Source organism: Mustela lutreola, chromosome X, assembly GCF_030435805.1.
Source record: "Mustela lutreola isolate mMusLut2 chromosome X, mMusLut2.pri, whole genome shotgun sequence".
NCBI classification, from domain to species: Eukaryota; Metazoa; Chordata; class Mammalia; order Carnivora; family Mustelidae; genus Mustela; species Mustela lutreola.
Genome location: NC_081308.1, coordinates 56,519,945 through 56,537,191, shown reverse-complemented (window position 1 = coordinate 56,537,191; position 17,247 = coordinate 56,519,945). Strand labels below are relative to the sequence as shown.

Genomic DNA, 17,247 nt, shown 5'->3' with positions numbered 1-17,247 from the left:
ATGAATGATCAATAGAACTCTCTGGGGTCTCCTTTAAAAGGACTGTAATCCCACTTATGACCTAATCACCTCCCAAAGGTCCCTATGTTTTAATACTATCACTTCCAGAGTTAGATTTCATAATATGATTTCGGGAGACACAAACATTCACATCATAGTATATATAAACAAAAAAAAGACACAAAAACAACAAACAAAAAAATTATTTTAACTACCTATTATTTTCAACTATATAAAATTTTAATTTGTTTCTATATAATATTAAATAATTTATTTGAGTGATTCACTTATATCCAATGCATTTGAGTGCAATTAAATTTGCTTACCCAACATATCCAGCAGCATATTTCTTCAGACTATCCCATTCCCCACCTGACAGGATTTACCACAATTAGAAGATAGGGGATAGAGGATAGATAGATAGATGTATACATAAACACACTTGTACATACACATATGCATATTTTTTCCTGTTAATGATACTCTTGCAAATAAAATTTAAGCTCAAGGAAACCTGTCTTGTTTGTTACTTAATATCCAGTTTTTAGTCTACATCCAAAAACAAATAATCCAATAAAAACATGGATGGAAGACATGAACAAGTGTTTCCCCAAAGAACACATTCAAATGTTCAGTAGATACATGAAAAGATGTCCATCATCATGTATCATCAGGAAATTACAAAGCAAAACTAGAAAGAGATACCACCTCACTCCTGTCAGAATGGCTAAAATCAACACTACAAGAAACAAAAGGTGTTGGAGAGGATGTGAAAAAGTAACACTTGTGGGGGCTGCCTGGGTGGCTCAGTGGGTTAAGCCTCTGCCTTCAGCTCAGGTCATGATCTCAGGGTCCTGGGATCAAGTCCCACATTGGGCTCTCTGCCAGGCGGGGAGCCTGCTCCCTCCTCTCTCTCTCTCTCTACTTGTGATCTCTCTCTGTCAAATGAATAAAATCCTAAAAAAAAAAAAAAGAAAAAAAAAGAGAAAGTAAAAATTGTGAACTGTTGGTGTTAATGCAAACTGATACAGCCACACTGGAAAACAGTATGGAATTTCCATAAAATTTAAAAATAGAAGTCCTTTGTGATCCAACAATCCTATTGGTGTGTATTTACCCAATGAATATAAGAAAACTTATTCAAGGGGATACCAGCACCCCATGTTTATAGCACCATTATTTATAAAGCTGAGATATGGAAAGAGCCCAAGTATCCATCAATTGATGAATGAATAAAGAATAAGTGGTATGTATATACAATGGAATATTATTCGGCCATAAAAAAAGACTGAAATCTTGCCATTTGCAATAACATGGATGGAACTAGACAGTATAATGCTAAAAGTGAAATAAGTCAGTCAGAGAAAGACAAATACCTTTACTCATATATGGAATAAAAGAAACAAAACAAACAAGCAAAGGGGAAAATAATAAGACATAGAAAGAGAAACAAAGGGTGCCTGGGTGCCTCAGTGGGTTAAGCCGCTGCCTTCGGCTCAGGTCATGATCTCAGGGTCCTGGGATTGAGGCCCGCATCAGGCTCTCTGCTCAGCAGGGAGCCTGCTTCCCTCTCTCTCTGCCTGCCTCTCTGTCTACTTGTGATCTCTCTCCGTCAAATAAATAAAAAAAATCTTTAAAAAAAAAGAAAGAGAAACAAAGCAAGAGACAGACATTTCATTATGGAGAACAAACTGATGGTTACTTGAGGGGATCTGAAAGGAGTGATGGATTAAATAAATGATGGGGGTTAATTAGGGCACTTGTCATGATGAGCACTGAGTGTTATATGTTATATTGTACATATGAAACTAATACAACTGTATATGTTAACTAACTGGATTTCAAATGAAAACTTTTTCAAAATACCCAGTTTTTAGCTCACATTCTGGCTTACAAAAGGGATTTAGTCAGGAATTTGGAGATTAGTTATTGAACAAATAAAGGGGTGAACAGGCAGTTGTTAGATAAAATTACTATCCTTTCTGGCATGATATTATACCTTTTATCTAGAATTATTTTTAGCACTTTAGACTCTTCTTATTTTATTTTGAGTCATTAAACAAAATTTCCTCAAAGGACCTTAGACTCCATCCAATCTGAGCAACAGTGTGAGAGAGGAAATGGTGTCCAGGAGGAAAAAACAAAACAAAACAAAACATGAAACTACTTTTGTTTACTAGTGAATGCATAGTTCTTCCACAGAAGAAGCTCTAAATGGTCATGGCTCCAGCTTTATATGTGTTCAGTCATATGTTCAGAAGTAGGTAACACTATCAAAAAATATAAAGCATCTGAGATTATTTTCCCTTATTTGAAAGCTGGTGTATGAGTCTGCCATGGTTTCTTGGGTGTTGATAGAAGACACAGACTCATGGTTCAGAAATAATATAGTTTATTATTCACAGCAATAGAGGTAGCCAGAATATTAACAGTATTTGTGTGTGTGTGTGTGTGTGTGTGTGTGTGTGTGTGTGTAGGGGTGGGAGTTATATATCAGTTCTGAGCCTCAGTTCCCACAAGAAGAATAAAAACAGAGGCAGATAATATGTGCAAACACAACAGATTAAGTTAACAAAAAAGATACTATTTCTGTCTTCCAAGTCTATTCAATACAACCATCTTCAAAGGATGGTCTAGAACAAATAATGAATGCAGAAATGTAAGCCAACAATTGAGAAGTGTCTCCCAACAAACACACTTTGAGAGTCTTCATTTGACAAAAATACTATAGGATATTACATGGATCAGGTGCATTGAATACTGGAAGGATAAAATTACAAGGGACCAAATATTTTTAAGCAGTTCTGGCATCCAGTAGAGTTCAAATAGGTTTTATAAGATTGAGGAAAGAAGCCATCAAAACCTGGGCCCAGAGGCGCCTGGGTGGCTCAGTGGGTTAAGCCTCTGCCTTCGGCTCAGGCCATGATCTCAGGGTCCTGGGATCGAGCTCCACATCAGGCTCTCTGTTCAGCAGGGAGCCTGCTTCCCCCTCTCTCTCTGCCTCTCTGCCTACTTGTGGTCTCTGTCTGTCAAATAAATAAATAAAATCTTAAAACAAAACAAAACAAAAAAACCTGGGCCCAACTTTCCCAAAAGTGTGATTCTGATTCTAGTCTCTATGATGTTATCCCTTGAAGACAATGTCTCTAATTGAGTTGAATTAGTTAACTAAAGAGCATACCCCCATTTGTTGAAGGAGATGAACAATATGCAAGAGGCAAAATGCCACATGGAAGCCACCTGGTCTTCAGTGGAATATAGAATCAGTTCCTTTGGGATGAATTTGTTCCACATTTGACTTCCCACTTAAGGGAAAATAAGAGTGCCTTCTAATAGATTTTAAATAGGAAATGACAACAGAAGCTTATACAAGATTATAAAATGGGAAATTTCATTTAGATAAGCAATAACTTCAAAGTCATCTTCTTAATATTCCAGACTCTTCACATAATCATAATTTTATTTTGGTATTATATGATAATTTCAAATATAGTAAATATAAAGAATTTACCTCTGTAATTATAGCGAGTCTGGTGGTAGTTTAATGACAACAAAACTTCAATTTAGAAGTATGGTCTACCAATTATTAATACATTTGGAAATGGTGTGTCATCTTCACTCCACTTGTCTCACTAAAACAGTGAGCCAAAAAAGTAGGTCCAAGCTGTTTACTATGGTCAAAATGGGTTGCTTTTGCACTTGGTAAAGAAGCAGTCATATTTTAAAAGAAGAAACTGAGGCTATTAGTATTTTCAACTTATTTTCAGAAAAGGAAAGAAAGGATAATCTAAGCTAAAGCCAAAATCTTACACAAGGCAGCAGTAGAATGATCTTTTCCCAGATCAAGGGTTTTTCAACTTATCCATGTTAAGAGCAAGAAGAGATGAGACATTGTGGACTTGACTAAGGTTTGTACATTGTTCAAAATGTTTTCAAAATAATGTGTATTATTTTTCTTCTTTTAGTTGAATCAAAACAAACAAACAAACAAAAAACCACTAATGAGCTTACTCTTAAAAGGAGGTAAACAAGAAACTAGCAAAGATTGAGTGTTAGGTATTGTCCCCCTCCTTTTTTTTTTAATTATGTTATGTTAGTTACCATACAATACATCATTAGTTTTTGAAGTAGTGTTCCATGATTCATTGTTTGTGTAAAACACCCAGTGCCCCATGCAATATGTGCCCTCCTTAATACCCATCACCAGGCTCACCCATCCCCACACCCTTCTCATCTTTAAAACCCTCAGTTTCTTTCTTGGAGTCCATAGTTTTTTGTGTTTCATTTCCGCCTCCAATTCCCCCACTTCATTTTTCCTTTCCTTCTCCTAATGTCCTCCATGCTATTCCTTAGGTTCCACAAATAAGTGAAACCATATGATGATTGACTTTCTCTGCTTGACTTATTTCACTTAGCATAATCTCCTCCAGTCCCATGTTGATGCAAAAGTTGGGTATTCATCCTTTCTTATGGCTGAGTGATATTCCATTGTATACATAGATCACATCTTCTTTATCCGTTTGTTTGTTGAAGGGGATCTTGGCTCTTTCAACAGAATGGCTATTGTGGACATTGCTGCTATGAACACTGGGGTGCATATGGCCCTTCTTTTCAGTAAAATAGAGCTAGCCTATGACCCAGCAATTGCACTACTGAGTATTGAACACAAAGATACAGATGTAGTGAAAATAATTAGGTATTGTTAAAGTACAAATGCAGGGGATAGAAGTTATGGTACAGAAGAGGGAAGGGCAACCATATGGCAGAGTAGAATAAAGTAGCTCAGGAAGAAATTAGTCATATCCAGATATTGTGAGGCATGTGGGGTTGGCAGGGAGAGCATGAGAAATCATGAGAGCAGAGAGAGAAAATGGACCAGGCAGGAGAAGTTTACAACATTTTAACATCTAAGGTAAGCATATGGAAAGCAGAATAGGGAAAGAAATAAAAGGTTTTATAAGACTCAATACACAAGGAATAACGTGGAGGACACTGGGAGATGGAGAGAAGTGTGCTGGGGGAAATTGGAGGGAGAGACAAACCATGAGAGACTGTGGACTCTGAGAAACAAACTGAGTGTTTTGAAGAGGAGGGTGGCAGGTGGTTAGGTGAGCCCAGTGGTGGGTATTAAGGAGGGAATTTATTGCATGAAGCACTGGGTGTGGTGCATAAACAATGAATTTGGGATCACTGAAAATAAATTAAAAGAAAAAAAAAAGACTGACTACAGACATGGACCTCAGTGTAACACAGATATGGAACTCACTGTAATACCAGCCACTTCCCACCAACACACACACACTATGATAATAATAAATAATAATGCAATTAAGAAAATTGCCTGCCAAATAATTTTTCCTCTTTTTTATTTTTATTATTATTATTTTTATTTTATTTTTAAAGTTTTTATTTAAATTCCAGTTAGTTAAAATAAGGTTAATATTAGTTTCAGGTGTACAATATAGTGATCAACACTGCCATACAATGGCTTAAATAAAAAAATGAAAAAAAATTTTTTAAAGATTTTATTTTTAAACAACCTCTACACCCAAGGTGGATTTCAAACGTACAACCCCAAGGTCAAGAGTTACATGTTTTACTGACTGATCCAGCCAGGCACCCCAACAAATAAAAATTTTATAAAATTGTTGAGTTTGTGGGAGTCTCATTTGCTCAGTCAGTTAAGAGTCTGCCTTTGGCTCAGATCATGATCTCAAGAGTCCTGGGATCGAGCCTCATATTGTTCATGCGCTCTCTCTCTCTCTCTGGCTTTTGCTCTCAAATAAATAAATAAAATATTTAAAAAATTGTTGAGTTTGTTTAACTAGTTTTAAAGTAGTAGACAGAGGTGAAGATAAAGTATGATGTCATGGCAGGGAAAAATACGACTTACACGTTTTAAAAATAAAATGTGCAATGCAAGTTACATCACTTCTTTTATCACCACACTGGGACTTTCCCTACTGAGTTGTTGTAATGTAAGGACCTATTTTATATTTTTATATTTTAGCAAGAGGCTTTCATTGAGGTTAAACAAAAACGTTGTTTAACCCTTAAACTCTCCTTGCTCCCCTTCCCCCAGGGGATTCACTTAAAAACAAGTCCTGGAAATCAGCTCCAGGTAACAAAGCCCATATACAAGGGTGGGTCAGGCCAGGTGGAGACATCAATCAGCGGGGGGGGGGGGTGTGTGTGTGTGCATATTGTCTCCCTAGATACTAAGGAGTATGCCCCACTCCTCCGCCCTTTGGGAACCTTTTTGGCACCAATCCTAATCAAGGTGTAATAGGCTGGGTCAAATGTCTATACTAGGGTAAATTGTACCTCAATTGGTCACCTAGCGTCACTGTGGAGTTTCCTGTGTGTGTTAAAATCTCATTGGTCACCTGTGCGTGGCCAGGCCTGACCGCATGGCCTTTGCCCTTAAAAGCTAGACTGTGAAACAGAGAAGGGTTGTTAGCATATATCACCACGATATAAAATAAAATCTTAAAAAAAAGGAAATAATAGGACAACAGCAATTAGGGTAAAAAGACTTAACAATTGTCTTGCTCATCATCACCAGCACCACACCAGTTACACGTCTGACCCCCAGGCCAGCATAGCAGGTGTGAGGACAGGTCCAGGCAGAGAAAGTGTTACTTGTCACATTTTTTGAAAAATGATAAACAGAAGGGATGCCTGGGTGACTAGGCTGGTTGAGCGGCCAACTCTTGATCTCAGCTCGGGTCTTGATCTCACGGTGATGAGTCAGTTCCACACTGGGCTCTGCACTGGGTGTGGAGCCTGCTTTAAACTAAACTAAACTAAACTAAACTAAATTAAAATAACACCTCTGTCAAAAGTACGTGAATTCACAACTTACATGTAAGTCAAGTTCTACTTGTTCTAAGACAGCATGAAAACCAAGATGTCGTTATCAAGACAGGAAGCAAGATAAATTGTGTATTCCATGTGCCGTGAGATGACCCCAACTGCATCCAAGTCAGCCATGGCCCTCCACACATCTGCAAGAGAGGGTATATTATCCCCATTAGCACAGAGGAAACCAAGGCTCAGAGAGGTTAAAAAAAAAAAAAAAGAGTCCAAGATCATAGCATCATTTAGCAGCATAGCCAGAATGTATAGGAATTACCTCAAAACAGGCCACACTAGTGGAAGAATACCTTAGTGTGGAGTTATGAAAACCCAGGTAGAACGCTGCCTCGGAAAGGCAGATAATCAATAAAGGAAAAATAAAGAGGCGCCTGGGTGGCTCAGTCAGTTAAGCATCTGCATTGGGCTCAGGTCATAATCCTGGGATCTTGCCCTATGTCAGACTTCCTGCTCAGCAGGGAGTCTGCTTCTCCCTCTGCCTCTGCTCCCCATTCATTCTCATAAACAAACAAATCAATAAAATCTTACCCAAAAAAAAGAAAAAGATTATAAGCTTACAAGAAAGATATGAATGATGAGTCAAAGCTTTCAGTGACACACACACACCTGCCTACAGTTCTCTGGCTAAAACATGGGTGGAATTGATGGGGTTTGAAGAACAGGAGGCACATAGGCCCGGACAGCACAGCCCCAGCAGATGCAGAAACCTGGTGTAGGTTTAGCTAGCTTTCATTGTCCTTTAAAATGTCAAAGCTAAAGAAATCTGGTAGGGTTCTTGAAGTCTGATCCTGGGGGATGCCTGGTTGGCTCAATCTGTTAGGCAGCAGCTTAACATGATCACAGGGTCCTGGGATCAAGTCCGGCATCAGACTCCTTACCCAACCAGGAGTCTGCCTCTCTCTCTGCCTGTTGCTTCCCCTGGTTGTGCTCTTTCACTGACAAATAAATAATCTTTAAAAAGAAAGAAGAAAGAAAAAAAGAAAAGAAAAAGAAAATCTGATCCACAGTATAGAACAACACAAAGGATGGTACTTTCTTGGGCTGATTTCTGTTTGTTTGATTTTAAGTAGGCTCCACAGCCAGCACAGACACTAGTGCACGGTTTGATCTCAGGACCCTAAGACCATGAACTGAGCAAAAGGCAGACAATCGATTAAACCACCCAGGAACCCCACTTTCTTGGGTTCTAATGGGACTTTTCCTAGGTTCTAATCCTAGCTGTACTGGCTGCCAGGGGGAATGAAGTCCAGCACCACAAGAAAAGCATCCCAAGGCAGCAGTCCTCTGCAGAAGATTTGCTGGTGGCTGCCATCATCAAAGAGTCAGTGGGTGAAGTTGTTGAAGCACAGTGGGAACAATGATAGCCACTGCCTTTTGGGTGTCACTGAATCATCCTACTCATCTTCAGGAAGCCTGGCCCTTCTCCAGTCAACGCAGCAAAAGCAAACTTGTTAGAAGAACAGGCGAGGGGGTCATCTCTCTCCCTCCCAGAAACTGAAGGAACCAGCCAAACAGTGCAGCACTGGAGTAAAAATAAAATATGAAGGAATGAGGGGGCACCTGGGTAGCTCAGTCTGTTAAGCATCTGCCTTTGGGTCAGGTCCTGATCTCAGAGACCTGGGATCTGAGACCCACATCAGGCTCCCTGCTCAGTGAGGAGTCTCCCTTTCCTTCTCCCTCTGCCCCTGCTCCTAGCTCATTCTCTCTCTCTCTCTCTCTCAAATAAATAAAATCTTTAAAATAAGAAATTTAAAAATTAAGGAATGAATCAAAATGCAGAATTCAGAAACAGAACTACAGATATAAAAACTACATATAAAAACCTGAAATATGACCCGGTGAGTGAGGACGGATTATTAAATCATGATACTGTATGAATTGATTGCCAATTTTTTCTTAGAACATAGAGCATACTGCACTACACAAAAAGAAAAAAAAATTAGGATTGAATACAAAAACAAAATTATCAGTGTTATTCCATCAAGTGTTTCTCTAACCTACTGATCAAAACCTCAGTTCATCCTCCAAAAGAATCTGGGTACCACCTCAGCACACACGAACACATTTTCAGGCCACAGTTCACACTGCTCCAGTCCCCACTCTAAGTCCTGAGCCATGGGCTCCTCCAGGCAAAGCCACCACCAACTATGTCAGGGCCCCTGCCCTAGAAATCCCCAAACCCAACCACTTCACAACAGGGAGACTCAGGGAGATTCAAATGGGCAGAAAAGTGGGACTTTGACGTTTTTTTTAATTAAAAGAAAAATACAACAAGAAATATTTCTAGCACAAAGTGAAGAGCTAATCTCTCACAATGTCGAGAGTATTAGAATTATCACTACACCATCAATAGTTTGATAGGTCAAACAGGCCAAAAGCTGGAAACACAAGAGGAAATGCTCACAGCAAAGAGACCTGAAAGCCAGGGCCTGGACCGGCTGACATGGCTCTGCCGCTTACCACAGCGAGAAAGTGTAACTTTCCTGGGCCTCAACTTCCCTCCTGGCCAGCAGGAAAGTAGCAACACCACAAAACTCATGTCTGGTCGGGGATTACGTGAAAGGAGAATGCTCGGTGAGAGCCCCGCCACACCGCACGTCCAGCCACAGTCTGTGCCTAGTGTATGGGAATTTCCTCTACTGCAGCCACACGAAGAGCTGAAGGATTTGCACAAGATGCCTGTTTATTTACCAGTCACAAAACCACGTTCTGCCATAAGCAGAGAGGGCAAGAGACCCCAAGAGATGGGAATATCCCTCACCCTGCCTGGACCAGGCTTTCAAGACAAGTTGGAAAGCCCACAGCAGCTCTGCCACTGACTCTGAATGAGCCTTTGGAAGACAACACCATCCCAAACAACAGTTTAATTTACTTCTCTTTAAAAAGCAGTGAGACAAGGTCTTGGCCACATCTTCATAAATTAACAGCTTAGGAGGCTAAACCCCAATGATTTAGTTATGTCCCCAGCAGGCACACCTCCACTCGTGGGCAGCTTCAGGGAGAAAGGGTGCCTCCCTATCCATGAGGACACCCTCTGACATTCATCTGCCTGAAGATGCTTCCTATCCATGGGCATTTACTCCCTGGAACCCTCCCCATCTAAGTTCCTCTCTGGATGCTGCACGAGGCAACTTCCTCACACCCCCATCACCACTGGCGACACCGCAGCTAGCCCTGAGCCTTCAAGCAGGGTGCACCTGTCTTTGCTGCCAAGCGTCCCATCAGCCCAGCTCCATCACTGATTTCTGTACCCATAATTAATTAACTTATGCATGTATGTATTTATTTATTTTTACAGATTCATTTACTTTAGGGAGAGACAGAGATACAGAGAGAGCACACACACACAGCAGATTCTACACTGAGAGTAGAGCACACCTCAGGGCTCAATCCCACCACCCTGAGATCATGACCTTAGCTGAAACCAAGAGTTGGATGCATCAACGACTGAGCCACCAGGCACCCCACTGTACCCTTAATCTTAAGAAAAGACAAACACCGCTTCTTTCTGTCAGCCATCTGTCACACAGCCAAAGTTTCCAGAGGGTAGGACCAGGTCTGCAACACCAGTGATGCCAGAGTATCACCACAAAACTACAATCTAGTGAGTACCAGGCTCTGCTCTAAGCTCCTAATATGGCCTTCTATTTTGTACCCCTCACAGACCTACATGCTAGGTATTATCCCCAGTGCACAGAGGAGGACACTGAGGTCCATGGCTTACCCAAATGATCTACTTTTATGTGGCAGCAGCAGGGGCCTGAACCGAAGTCTATGACTCCAAGGCCCCTCCGTCAACTCTGCTACTCATGCAGCCCCAACACAGTCATCAAATACCTCCCTAAACCCTCATCCCTCTTGTGAAAAAGCATGGTCTTCTGCCATTTCCCAGATGGGAAGAAAGCCGGCTTGAGCCAGATATAGTGACCTGCCCATGATTGTACAGGCGATGTCCCCCCTGTTCTCCCTCCAACACCCATGTCATTCTGCACGAGGCCCCATGGGGTCCTTCATGTTTCCAGTGGAAAACTCTGGTGAGACCACCATTCTCCTGGCAGGCCTTCATCTTGACCCCGGAGGACAGGACCAGTTAGGAGAAACCGGCTAGTTAAGCCTCTGAAATGGGGTCCTACCACCCAGGAAAACCCCCTTATCTCCAGGGCATCGCCCATGTGAATTAGCTGGCTTTGTAGAGGGCTCCACAAGCACCAGCCTTGCTGAGTCACTTTCTCTAAGGTGGTGGCTGAGACAAAAAGGACCCAGGAAAGAAAGGCATAGGCTGTTGTGGAACTCCACTGCCTTGGCATCAACAATTAATGTGAGCAGCTGCCTCTGCTCACCAGATCTGCATTTTATGTGGGGCACACTGTTCAAAGTTTACACCCCCCATCTCTGTAACCTTCACGACAACCCCCGGAGCTCCCTGCACCACCATTACCACCTCACAGACAAGGAGACAAGGCATGAGGGGTGTGTAGAATGATGCAGCTCTGTGCTGGGGCCAACCTGGGGAGGACTCCCACAGGCTTGCTCTTCCCACTGCTGCAGAAGCAGCTGAAAACAACGAGTTTTTCAGTTTGCATTATGTAGAGTGGAAAAGGCAACCATAAAGGTCATTCAATTTTTAAATGGGTTATTCCTCACGATAAAAACAGTTCCAAAAGATAATTTCCGAGAAGTTCAACATATTCCTCCTTCCAGGTGCCTGGAATGTGATGGAATGTTGTTAAAATAAGTTCTGGCCCATCAACATGCCAGACAGAAACTGGAAGTAAGCTGTTGCAGGTCCCCAAAGGCTCCGTCACAACCCTAAGGAGAAGGCATATAACTTTCACTGTCCCAAAGTGGTTATGTTTAAAAAAATATAGGCACAGGTGGAACATTTTAAATTACAGACTTTCAATGCAGGGGCAGTGGGGGCAGGTGGGGTGTCCCCCCACTACCCCCAAATGTTTCAGCTATATATAGTGACTTACCAAAGTGACTCATCACAAGTACCTACAAGGCGACTGACAGGCAACTGACCGATGAGGAAGGTATTTGGACCGCTTAACAAAACCAACACAACTTAGAATCTTCATTATTGAGAAGAGAAAACCATTTATTAAACACTCACCAGGCACCAAACACGCTAGGCACTGTCACACACTCTACTCATCACAAGACTGCCAAGCTCAGGGCAGAAATTGAGGCTGAGTAAGTCACCTAAGGTCATGCAGCACCAGAAACTGGATTCCAACCAGGTCTGACATCAAAGCCCACCCCAGCTTGCTGCAATGCTTCAGAACCTAAGCTTTGTGATTATCAATAAACTACATGCTTAACAATGTTTACACATCTCTGTTAGAATTCAGGGAAAGGTTTTTAAAAATGACATACACAAGGGGAAAAAATAATGCAGGTTCTGGAGGCAGGCTGCCCAGGGTTCAAATTTTGGCTCTTCCACTTGCAAGCTGTTTGACCTTGGACTCCTTTAGCTCCCCCTGTGCCCACATTTCCATGCATTAAAATGGTAGCCATAACAGACCTTATCTCCTAAGGCAAATAAAGCATTTTGGTGTTGTTGTTGTTGTTGTTGTTTTAAGATTTTATTATTTATTTGACAGAGAGAGAGAGACACAGGGTGAGAGGGAACACACACAGAGGGAGTGTGAAAGGGAGAAGCAGGCTTCCTACTGAACAGGAAGCCTGGTGAGGATTAGATCCCAGCACTCTGGGAGCGTAACCTCAGCTGAACAACTGAGCCACCCAGGAGCCCACAAATAAAACACTGAGAATCATTCCAGGCATGAGTTAAACCTCAGAAGGTGTGGGCTGGTGTTACTTCTTGCTGGGCACTAGATAGGGTCAGCAGCCTCAGGCCCACTGTTTTAGCAACTCATTTGCATAAACAAAGCCCAGGCTCAGCCACTTTGTGCTTACCCTATGGTTTCTTCCTGTCACTAACATCTCTCCTCACTCCTGCTCTGTGGCACTAAGCTCTGGGCCTCAACTTCCCATCTGTCAAATGAGGTGAGGAGCCCAGCTGATCTATCTGAGGTCCTTCCAGCTGGGCAACCTAGGATTCTTGGTAACTCAGGGCCCAGAAATTTCAGAACCATCCTAACACAAACATTACCAGATGACACCCACTCATTTTCCTCAAATCTTCTCTTCCGTATTATGTATAAATGCTTATTTTCATGGCAAATCTTCTCCAAGATCCCAGAGCTCCACGAGCACCCAGAATAGGCTGGGCAGGCATCCCCAGTGCTGAGGCTGGGGACATGATGGTCATAAGCTCTGACCCCCAGGGGAGACGGATTCCAAATCAAGCTGCTCTGATAAGCAGGTCCTCCCTGTTAGAGAGGATTTCAACAGAGCACAGTTAAGAGGAAGTGCAGGCAAGAAACTCAGAACTTGGCCCACTGGACAGAGGGCAGTAGGACAGTGGGCCAAAGGGGTGACAGAGGGATGGAGAGGAACGGCACGATCAACAGAGGCCAGCTAAGGCAGCAATGATGCTCAATATGAGAGGGTGGGCTGGGTCACACTGTGAAAATGGCTTCACAGGCAGGAAGCAAGCCCAACTCAGCACAAAGCAAAGTCCTGAGCAGGAACCTTCTGGGACCAGGTTGGACACTAAGGTGAGCTGAAAATGGCTGTGGGACCCAGTGCAGTCTGAATCTCACCCATGTCTCTCACAGGCTGGGTGACCCCAGACCAGTTATGCTACATCCTTTAATGTTTCCTAAAGGGTATATTCACTCCATAACCCTGAGCCATGTTCTCATTTCGGTGAGTGTGGGAGGTCGCAATAAGGCTTGAGACAAGAACCAAACCAGACCCTAACTTGTGCCTCCTTTAAAGTCCAAATAACCTAACAAAAGGTTTAGGACGGGAAAAGTTGAGTAGCACTGGGAAAGGGTCGGTGCTATGTGTTTTGCACTTGCCTACGTGACTTCCCACATGCTTGCTAAACAAATGAGAACAATTCGGTTGGGCTAAAAAGTTCGTTGCTGTTCCTTGCTGCCTTAGTACAGCCCATAAATTACTTTCAGGTTTGCTGTATTTGTACTGGCATCAGCCATTTGGCGTCATGAGGAACCGTGGTTGCTTAACTAGACACAGATGTAATGTCACTATATATATGGCCTTAAAGCTTTGAATAAACTTAGCACTGTTGGACATCCTCCTCAGTGCTCCTCCCATCTCTTTGCCTCTCGAGTTCTTTTTTTCATCCACTTATCCTCATGTTCCTGGTTGATTTGTTGCGCTGGCCATGACAGGTGAGGATCTGATGGTGCCCACAATCTACAGGGATCCAATATATACATCTAGGACAGCCTGGAGGGGGGTGGGCAAGGCAGGCTGGACAGGGAGTTAAGAAACTGTCAGGAAGGGCGCCTGGATGCCTCAGTGGGTTAAGCCACTGCCTTTGGCTCAGGTCATGATCTCAGGGTCCTGGGATCGAGTCCCGCATAGGGCTCTTTGCTCAGCGAGAGCCTGCTTCCTCCTCTCTCTCTCTCTCTGCCTGCCTCTCTGCCTACTTGTGATCTCTCTCTGTCAAATAATAAAATAAAATAAAAAATCTTAAAAAAAAAAGGAGCCAGGAAGAAGTCATTCCCACACTTGAGGCATGGGTTGGTACTGATCAGAGACACTGGGCAAGAGACGGTGTCCTAAGACTGCTGTAAGACTAGCTGGGTCCAGGCAAAGCACCTAAAAGTGTGTAGATGTAACTCGTCTGTAAAAGGGGGGTGGGGGGGGTGGTTGCAGCTGGTTGAGCATCTGACTCTTTGTTTTGGCACAGGTCCATTCACCTGGCCCATTCACCTGTGCCTGCATGTGTTCTGTGGTGTGCTCTTTATCTCTCTCTCTCTCTCTTAAATAAATAAATCTTAAAAAAAAAAAAAAAAGGAAGTCAGGAAGGATCAGGAGTCCTGCTGTTAAGGTCCCAAAGACTCCACCCTCCTCAACTAGCCTCCGGAAATAAAGTAAGTGGATGCCCAGGAGCCTCCTGGACACAAAACTTTCCAAAGCAAAGCTTTCAATTTCATACTGGAGAAAAGGTTGCTGTGCAAATTCAAGACAAAAAAAAAGCCAGCCAGGGTGGGGTGGGTTTGGATGGGGTCGACCCTGTAGGGCTCTGGCCACTAAATGCCCACTGCCCAAGCCAGGAGCCTGGAGTCTGTGCAGCCAGTGCTTCCTGAGGCTTCCACATCATGGCCTCGCCCTGAAGTTTCCTCCTGGAAGCTCCTTACCCAGGGAGGCCACCTGTGAGCACCCCCTAACACACACCCCAGCTTCTGCCCCTCCATCCAGCTGGAGTGAAGGATCCCGAAGCTTGCTCTCTCTGGTCTCTCCTGCACAGAGAGGAGTATGTGCCCTAGAAAGGAGGGTCCCTGAGGATATCTGGGTCCCTGGCCCGAAGACAGCTGGCTTGAGAATGTGGGGTTTCTGAGCTCTAGGCACAGCAGTTCCTAGAGGAAACAGGGTAGGCAGCTCCAAGGTGGAGGGGAGTCCCGGGAGTCCGGGATCGCAGACGCCAGTGGCCCCCTAGTGGAAGGGTTTCAGTGATTCCAGAGGTGAGAGGGTACACGGGTCAGGCCTGGAGGTGGACAAGGACTTGTGGGGTAGGGGGCCGGAGATGAAAGTGATCCCAGGGTGGTCACAGCCCCAAAGTAGAGGTGTGGGGGTGGGGGTGGGGGAAGGGGTCCATGGGCCAGAAAGGAATGGTATCCTGGGGCTCCGGGGTAAAAGGCACTTGAGGTGGAGGGGGCCCAGTGGGGGCCCAGGCTGCGCGGGCAGAGCCAGCTCCTCTCAGGCTGGGGAGCCCGGCGATTCTGAGGGCCAAAATTTTCCATCAAGTTCTGGAAAAGAAGCCAGTCAGCACAGGCATCTCTCCAGGGGTCAGACGAGCCCAGTGGTGCTGGGACCCTTGATGTCAGTAGGGCCCCATGGGTTCCCTGGATACCGAGAAGTGGAGTGAGGGCTGTGGGGCAAGGGCTGTGGGGCGTAGGAGCACCAGGCCGCCAGGAACCTGTCCGCCAGGCCCCCCTCCCGCTCCTGCTGACAAAGCAGCAGGTAGCAGCGGACAGGAGGGCCCCAGCCTCCCTCTCTCCCTAGCGCCCCACCACTCCCCAGCCCCTCAGTACCTGAGTCAGCGGGACTCTGATGCAATCCCTGGCCCCCTGCCCAACCAGTCCAGAACCCCTGCCTCCCCGGGAGGCGCTACTTGCGCAGTGAGTTTGCTGGGCCCGCAGAAGGCAGTGGGTGGGGCAGGCAGGTGCGGGTGCGCTGCGGCGGGTGGGGGGCGGCAAACAGCGGTGCATGCCTCTGCAGGCCTGCGCGCCCTTTGCTCAGGCTCCTGTTCTGTCCTGTCTGGTGAGGGGCTGGCTGCGCCCCCTGCCGGCTCCCGCTGCTCTTCTGCTGACGCCAGGACCCCCAGTCCCTCCCCCCCCCCCCCCCCCCCCCCCCCGTCCTGGCCTACCTGCTGCTGCTTGAGCTCCAGGCTAGGCCCCCTGCCGCTGCTGGGCAACCGAGCTGTGGCCCCGGTGCGGTATGGCCGGCCCTTTTCTCTCCCCCAGGGCACAGTGGAGCCGCGAGGGAAGGCCTGAGGGGATCTTCTGTCTGCTCAGCGCCAGTGGACACTCTCCAGGGGCCTCTCTACCTGGTGGGCTCCACCCATCGCCATCCTTGGAACCTCCGGAATCCCCTTCAGAGTTCAGGTGAAGCCCTCCTTGGGGTATCCAGGCTCCTGAGGCCAAAGCGAGTTGATCTTGTGTACTGCTGTGTTTGTTCCCTGGCCTGGCATGGATTGACAGTTGCTGAATTGATCTATTCTGGGGTCATCAAGGGCAGAGGAAAGAGTTCAGGCTGGATCCCCAACCTCGGGTCCACACAAGGCTTGGAGCCCTCTTAGCTGTCCCTGACAGAATGACCAAAGAGGAACCCTCAGAAACATGGATCTGCCTTGAACTGGCAGAGCATTCAGGGACAGGAAGGGGAATTTCTCCTTCGCAGAGTATCTGGAAGGCTGCAGGGGAAGATGGATTTGTCTGAGCCATGGTCATTAGTGTTGGGCCAAGGAACCCCTGGCTTGCTTCTCCTACCTGTATCCTAGGTCTAAAAGGGTGTCTGGGTGGCTCCCTCAGTGCAGCATCAGTCCAGGGTCCTGGGATCCAGCCCTGCATCTGGCTCCCTGCTCAGTGCAGATCCTGCTTCTCTTTCATCCTCTCCCTCTACTTGTGCTGTCAAAAATTAAAAAAAAAAAAGTTAAGAGGGGGGACAAAATGGCGCGGAAGTAGGAGGAGTCATCTTTTCAACTTGTACCCCAAAATGAGCTGATTACCTACCAGTCACCCATGAAATCAGCCTGAGATCAGAATT

The 17,247-nt window shown here is 44.9% G+C and overlaps 1 long non-coding RNA gene across 1 annotated transcript; it reads right to left on the bottom strand.

Moving 5' to 3' along the window:
* Positions 1–284: 284 nt before the first annotated feature.
* LOC131821948 (uncharacterized) lies at positions 285–17,117 on the bottom strand. Its single transcript, XR_009350025.1, has 3 exons — positions 16,971–17,117; positions 6,866–7,007; positions 285–957 (listed from the first exon to the last, which is right to left on the bottom strand). It is a non-coding gene; the product is annotated as an uncharacterized LOC131821948 (long non-coding RNA).
* Positions 17,118–17,247: the final 130 nt, after the last annotated feature.